The sequence below is a fragment of the Pygocentrus nattereri genome, chromosome 29 (assembly GCF_015220715.1).
Source record: "Pygocentrus nattereri isolate fPygNat1 chromosome 29, fPygNat1.pri, whole genome shotgun sequence".
Classification (NCBI taxonomy): Eukaryota; Metazoa; Chordata; class Actinopteri; order Characiformes; family Serrasalmidae; genus Pygocentrus; species Pygocentrus nattereri.
Genome location: NC_051239.1, coordinates 16,505,751 through 16,513,599, shown reverse-complemented (window position 1 = coordinate 16,513,599; position 7,849 = coordinate 16,505,751). Strand labels below are relative to the sequence as shown.

Here is a 7,849-nt window from a genome sequence, read left to right as displayed (position 1 = left end):
ATTCAACAGGCTGTCGTTTTATAGTCTCTTTAAAACTGAAATATGTAAATGAGCTCTGTTCTAGTTAACCTAGTTGCTAGTTGTTAACATAGTTATAACCTAGTTGCTGGCTTCCCATTCAAAAATGATGAACTTGCACATGAAAAGTACTTTTGGCCAAAGTGTGGTGTGATAGTGCCAAGTGTGGCCCAGAACCGTCTGCTATCTGGGATGTTATGTCAGCAGTTTGAATAAAATTGAAAGTAACGTTACCTTCTCTTTAGTATTTGTGGTACTGTATATTTTAGAAATGCAACACAGTAACACTATAATAACACTGTTATTATATAACTGTGACTGCAATCAGCTCCACGTGTTGAATTTTGAAGCCCGTATTCAGTTTCAACCAATAGAAACAAACAGATAATCTGCTGATTATCTTTGCTGATATATTATCTGCTGATATAATGCTTTGGTGCCACCTGGTGGAAAATAATTGAAATTGCAGTGCTACTGTAACGCGCATGAATCAGCTCAGCAGCATCCATCAAAAAAACAACCACCATGGCATGTTTAACAAGAGAAAACACTGCATTATTATTAATGTACAACATATCAAATCACTTTCCTGTAAAAAAAACAAGACCGTTTGAAACCTACAGTGAGAGTGTGAGCCTAAAGGTTTAAATCATTTTAAGAGAAATCTCATCACTGCACACAAATTCCCAGGTTTCTGCAGAGCTACAAGGTGTAGAATATTCACTGTTCAGTTTTATTGAACTTTAATTAACAGCATAATATTTCTGTTTTCTATGCTGGGCTGTTAATTAGGTTAATTACAGTAACACATTCATAATATTGAATGAAGTTTGAATTAAAACACTTTTTAAGGTTTCTTTCTCTGACGTTCTTTACTTTTCTGTGGGAGGAATAGATTTTACAAAACACACTTCTTGTTTGAAATCTCACATTTATGTGTTTTTAGTTTATGGCAGAAAAACTAAAGCTAATAAATGAGATTTAGTGCTTTAAAATGACTGAAATCAGTCACTGGCTGCGGTTTATTGGCTGATGTCTCAGTCAGGTTCGGCGGTGACGTCACACACCGTACCATATAAACAGCTCTCACTTCCATATTTGGCCATTTAGGTGTTTAGAGCGTCGCTATATGAGCAGTGAATGAGAAACAGCACTAACTGTAAGTTCTTTATCGTTCATTCACTTATAATATCCATCCATCCATCCATCCATCCATTTTCTAAGATGCTTCTCCATCAGGGTCGCAGAGGGGGGGTGCTGGAGCCTATTCACTTATAATAATAATAATATAATAACAATAATACAGTAATTTTATTATTATTAATATTGTTGTTGTTGTTGTTGTTGTTATTTGAAGTAATTTCGAAGGTGAAATGAAACTCCACACCCTGCACATGCAGTTTTCCTTCATTTGGGGTAAAGTGGAGAACAGAGAACAATTACAAGAGGCCAAACTCTGTCAGTTCTACTAGTGAAGGATGTTAAAGATTAATAGATTAACAGTAAATGATTAACTAACAAATAAAAAACTGACTGATCCATTTAAAAAACACATTCATGTAATTTAATGTCCAGTTTCATTCAGGCTGAGGATCATGTTTAAATTGTCCACATGAGGGCGCAATAGGCAACTGGTTCTAATAACATTTAAAAAAGAAGGTTCTTCAAAGGTTCTCTAGTAGCAGGAATGGCTCTGTTTAGAACCATGAGTTCTGTACAGAATGTCTTAGTTGGTCATTCAGAAAATCTGCATCCGACGTCGGTGTTTAAAGCCCATCTGTGGCTCCATCCACAGTAAAATCCGAGTGTCCCGGCTCACAGCTTTCCTCACGGATTCTCCAGAGAATCTTGAATAAGAGGGTAAACTACAGACTAACTAAATCTCTTAGTCCATCAATAATTACATATTCCTTCCCTGCGTGAATGAGGAGAAGAAGAATTCAACTATTGCTTGGAGGAGGAAGAATTTTTAAATTAATTTTAAATTAAATTATTTTAATTATTTTTAATATAATATATTATAAATATATTACATAAAGATCCTTTTATATCCAGTCATGACAGCATCACCTGTTAACTGTTGAGCTGTGGAAAATTTCAAAACAGGTATTTTTGATCTTTCCACAAACTTCCCAGTCTTACATTATGCATCCCAATGTTGGGATGTGCTGCAGGCATCAAATTTGGAAACATATATTTACAACCCCACTTCCAAAAAAGTTGCTGTGTAAAATGTAAATGAGTGTAAATAAAAACAGAATGCATGATTAAATCTCATAGACCCATATTTCACTCACAGTAGAGCATAGAACACATATCAGATGGTGAAAGTGAGACATTTTACCATTTCAGAAAAACTTTAACTCATTTAGAACTTCATGGCTGCAACGCATCTCAGAACAGTTGGGACAGGGCCACGTCTACCACCGTGTAGCATCCCCTCTTCTTTTAGCAACAGTCTGTAAATGTATGGGAAGTGAGGACACCAATTGTTGGAGTTTTATTAGAGGAATGTTGTCCTGTTCTTGTCTGATGTGGGACTGAAGCTGCTCAACAGTCCTCTTTGTCAGATTTATCTTTTCTTGATCTGGCAAATGTTTTCTATTGGTGAAAAGTCTGGACTGCAGGCAGGTCAGTTCAGCCCCCAGACTCTTCCTTTGTGAAGCCATGCTGTAGTAATGGATGCAGTATGTAGTTTATCATTGTCTTGCTGAAATATAGAACGCCTTTCCTGAAAGAGACGTTGTCTGGATGGAAGCTCATGTTGCCAAAACATCTATATTTCATTCAGCATTAATGGTGCCTTCACAGATGTGCACATCACCCATGCCATGTGCACTAATGCTCCCCCAAACCATCAACTTTTTTCAGATGCGTTGTTGCCATCAAGTTCTAAATGAGTTGTTTTCCATGAATTTGTCAAATGTCTCACCTTCAACATCTGATATGTGTTTTATGATCTATTGTGAGTCTATGAGATTCGTAAATCATCACAAACTGTTTCTATTCACACTTATTTACATTTTACACAGCATCACAACTTTTTAAAAATTGGGTTTGTACAAAAAATCACTGCAGTATTTATAATTAAGAAAATATTTGATCTCTTCTTTCTGCTATTTTCATTGAAATACTATAGAAGTTTACAAATCACTGCTTTGTTTATATTTAACTCTTTTCAACTCTTTAGGAATTGGGTTTGTATCACAGCAGTGGTGAAATGCTGATGGTGAGCTGGACTGCAGCCAGAACTTTCACAGAGGAGAACAAAGTGTCTTTTTCTGTTTCAAGACTTTCATCTTTTGTTTCCAACCAAACCTTAACATTGAAATCAGAGTTTTATCATTGCAGAGTTTAAATACAACAATTTTTAAAAATGCCTTAAAATTACAGACGAGTATTTTTCAGTTCCCAGAATTCATTAGGACTCCTCTGAAGGCCTAGAAGGTTTCACTGATGAATCAATTCAGCCAGATAAAACATCAAAGCAGTGTTTTCTTTCATGAACACTTTATTACAATTGTAATTTAACTGCATTAAAAAAGGAACCACAGTCAGTTTACAGTAAATGAATGAGGTTCAACACAAGAAGGAGAACATTAAAACATATGACCACATAGCACTGTGTCACCATTAGATCATGAATATGAGGAAAATATAAAAGACCAGAAGATAAAACTGAAAAAGCAGATTAGAACGCATTCAGCATCAAAACCCATGACAATGGAAAATATATAATAATACCAAAACAAAACCAAAGAAAATAAAAAATAATTCAAATCCATCACACAGTATTAAAATAATTACAATATTTCCCTGCTTTATTTTATTTTGATACTTTTAAAATATGTTTAATATTTATATAAACACTTAGTTAAAATGGAAAATGGACAAGTCTTTTATATTGTAGAGTAAAAGCATAACATTTTGCAGGGATGAAGGACCATAAAAAGAGACAGAGGGTTTACATTTTAATGCATGAGAGATTTTTTTCTTCTTCTAAAAATAATTCTGACAGTCTAAATGTATTCAGGTCCTTTTCTGTCTTCACTCCTTAAAACCCAAACCAGGAGTTCCTGTAGAAGCAAATCTTGTTTTAATTTATGGATTATATCAACAATGAGAGAGTCTCATCTCTGTTAGTGAAGTTTTTTTTACACTGCTATCGATGTAAACAACACAGTAAATAACTAATAACAACTGAAGTGTGATAAACTGTAAAAGAATAATACTGTGACAGCGCCCCCTGCTGTGAGGTCTCAGCTCTGCAGTTTCAGTCTCCATTTCTTAAAGTTTTAGCCTTTAGAACATTAATCCTCCACACAAACAGTCACACATTCAACTCTCCTCATTATTCAGCACCATCACGGCAGCATTTTATTTGATGAATGTAATGAACATTAACTAAGAAGGATAAGCAGAAGCATTTGCCCTGAAGTATTTAGGAAATGATGTCTATGTAAAACACTTCTTAGTCTTTTCTTATTAGTCTCTAATCAGTGTAACTCTAATATACAAACCTGGCATTCAGCACTCAAGATGTTTCAGCTTCCATCATTGCTTATGTTCTGCTCTGCTCATCAGGTTTAGCTGTGAAAAACGTAATGATGAACAATCCGCATTAGTCTTTTATCAGATTTTATATAGTAGCAAAAAAACAAACACTACTAACACTTTGAATAAACACAAAAAGACTGAGTTTTTACCTCGAGCTCTGTAGCATTTGACCCCCAGCACGATGGTCACCAGCAAATATGGAGACACTGCCATTAAACTACTGAGCAGACTGAGTGCTGAGACTGGAGCTCCTGAACCTGACAAACATGATACACACACAGTATAATCACTGTAATGTAGAATAGAAATGGCTGCTGAGGGCATTCTTATTAAAATATAAATTATAATGATTAGATATTTTCTGTTAAAGAAGCAGACCTCTGACTGAGAGCCAGCTCTGTGGTGACTCTCCTCTCTCTGGGTGTTTAGAGTGGTAGAGACCTTCATCTGACTTTGAGACAGTACGGATGATCATCTCTCCTGTCGTCTGGGTCTGGAGCAGTGATCCATCTTTATAGAAATCAGCTGTGAGGTTTGAGGGCTTTGTGGAGCGAAATAAACAGCGGAGGGTCAGAGAATCTCCCTCAGACACAGGATGGACAGGAATGTCCAGAGTCACATCACCATCTGTAGGAGAGAGAAAGTGATACAGAGTGAAGTAACAACTTCTTAGGCTAAAAGAGTTTTTAAAGAAGGAGTGAAAACTGATGCAACATCACCAATTAGGTATTTTATTATGGAGTTCATTAATAAGTGCATTTCAAATTGACCCATTACTCTGTATTGATTGTGCACATAACAATTTTTGGAATTTCTTAGACTGAAAATTGCTTAACAAAGTTACAAGTCAAGTAACACTTTGATTAGTTTGCTCTGTGAGTTTGTGTTCTTGAGTAAAAAGATGTTTTCAGTCAGGAAGCTAAAGCTAAGCTAGTGGAAAACCAGTGATACTTAATGATGTACAGTGCCCTCCATAATTATTGGCACCCCTGGTTAAGATGTGTTCTTTAGCTTCTAATAAATTGAGGGTTTTTTTAAATAATATAGGACCACGATGGAAAAAAGAGCAAAATCCAACCTTTATCTCAAGTGCATTTATTCAGTAGGAAAAAAATCCCACATTAAGAAATAATTGTTTAACATCAAATAATGTGTGCCACAATTATTAGCACCCCTGATGTTAATACTTTGTACAACCCCCCTTTGCCAACAAAACAGCACCTAATCTTCTCCTATAATGTTTCACAAGATGGGAGAACACAGAAAGAGGTATCTTCGACCATTCCTCTTTGCACAATCTCTCTAAATCATCCAGCGACCTGGGTCCTCTCCTCTGCACTCTCCTCTTCAGCTCACCCCACAGGTTTTCAATGGGGTTAAGGTCTGGGGACTGAGATGGCCATGGGAGGAGCTTGATTCTGTGTGTGGTCAACCATTTCTGTGTAGATCTTGCCATATGTTTAGGGTCATTATCTTGCTGAAAGACCCAGTGACGACCCATCTTCAGCTTTCGGGCAGAAGCCACCAGATTTTGTTTTAAAATGTCCTGGTATTTCAAAGCATTCATGATGCCATGCACCCTAACAAGGTTCCCTGGGCCTTTGGAAGAAAAGCAGGCCCACAGCATCACTGATCCTCCCCCGTATTTCACAGTGGGCATGAGGTGCTTTTCTGCATACTCAGCTCTTGTGTTACGCCAGACCCACTTACAGCATTTGTTGCCAAAAAGCTCTATCTTTGTTTCATCTGACCAAAGCACACGGTCCCAGTTGAAGTCCCAGTACTGCTTAGCAAACTCCAAACGTTTACGTTTATGATTGTGAGTGAGAAAAGGTTTTTTCCGTGCATGCCTCCCAAACAGCTTGTTGGCGTGTAGATAGCGTCTGATGGTTGTTTTGGAGACTTCGTGACCCCAAGATGCTACCATTTGTTGCAGTTCCGTAACAGTGAGCTTTGGAGAACTTTTTATTTCTCTTATCATCCTCCTCACTGTGCGTGGTGGCAAAATAAACTTGCGTCCTCGTCCAGACTTGTTTACCACTGTTCCAGTTGTTTTAAACTTCTTAATAATTCCTCTGACAGTAGATACGGACAGGTGTAGGTGAGTGGCTATTTTCTTGTAGCCATTGCCTGACCTGTGAAGGTCAACACACATCTGCCTTACTCGAATGCTATGTTCCTTTGTCTTTCCCATGTTGAAGAGAAATGGCCTCTGTGTCACGTCATAATTATACCCCAGGGAAACAGGAAGTTGTGAATTGCTAATTAAATGTTCCTACATACTTTGATTAACTTCCTAAACTACTGTAGAAGTGACAGAAATTCTTTAATTACATTTATTTCCTAAGAATTGTTAGGGGTGCCAATAATTGTGGAACAGGTGATTTTATGAAGAAAAATTATTTCTTAGTCAGGGATTTTATTTTCCCCCTAAAACTCTATTTGAGTTAAAGGTTACATTTTTCTACAATTTTCAGTGTGACAGTTTCCACAATAAAAACTGAATTTATTTTAAGGCTTTTGACACATCTTAACCAGGGGTGCCAATAATTATGGAGGGCACTGTATAACTCACAAATTAAAATCCTACTTAATTTTAGTTATTGCTCAATAAATTAGTAATGAGCAGCCAGCAACCAGCTACTGGCTTGTTAAGACATAATAAAGGCTGATTTTGTTAATGGCTCAGATCATCTTTAATATTTGCAGTGGAGAATTCATTTTAAAAGAATTGAGCGCAGTAGTGTACATCCTCAGATAATTCTAGTTTGGCTTCTCTCTCTCTCTCTCTCTCTCTCTCTCTCTCTCTGACTTTAACTGTGTGAGAGGCTTTTTAACTTTAACTGTCTAATAAACTAAAAATAATTCATGATTGTGTATAAAAAATATCACAGTAAAATAAATGAAATTGGATGAATTGCTGCTGGTGTTTGTGATTTTGATGGTAGAAATGTTTTATACAGGTATCATCCATCCATCTATCCATCCGACTTCTAAGCCACGTATACTTATACCGAGTCGCAGAGGGTGCTGGAGTCTACCCCCCTATTCATCAGGTGGAAGGCTCTACAGATATGAGTGAATCTATATAGTTTTAATACAGTGTAATATCAGCTGCTGCTTTAGTTTCAAGTTATTTCCAAGTCACCTCAGAAATATATTCATGATCACTGACATACAAAAGAAGTAATGCAATTACTCAATTAGTCTTTCAATACACTCTTATTGACTCGTACTTACACAATTAACTGTACTTAATTAAATTATCACTACA

General features: G+C 36.5%; 1 long non-coding RNA gene across 1 annotated transcript; it reads right to left on the bottom strand.

The window, feature by feature from the left end:
• Positions 1 to 3,918: 3,918 nt before the first annotated feature.
• On the bottom strand, positions 3,919 to 5,160 carry LOC119262831. Its single transcript, XR_005129949.1, has 4 exons — positions 4,954 to 5,160; positions 4,725 to 4,832; positions 4,539 to 4,608; positions 3,919 to 4,094 (listed from the first exon to the last, which is right to left on the bottom strand). It is a non-coding gene; the product is annotated as an uncharacterized LOC119262831 (long non-coding RNA).
• Positions 5,161 to 7,849: the final 2,689 nt, after the last annotated feature.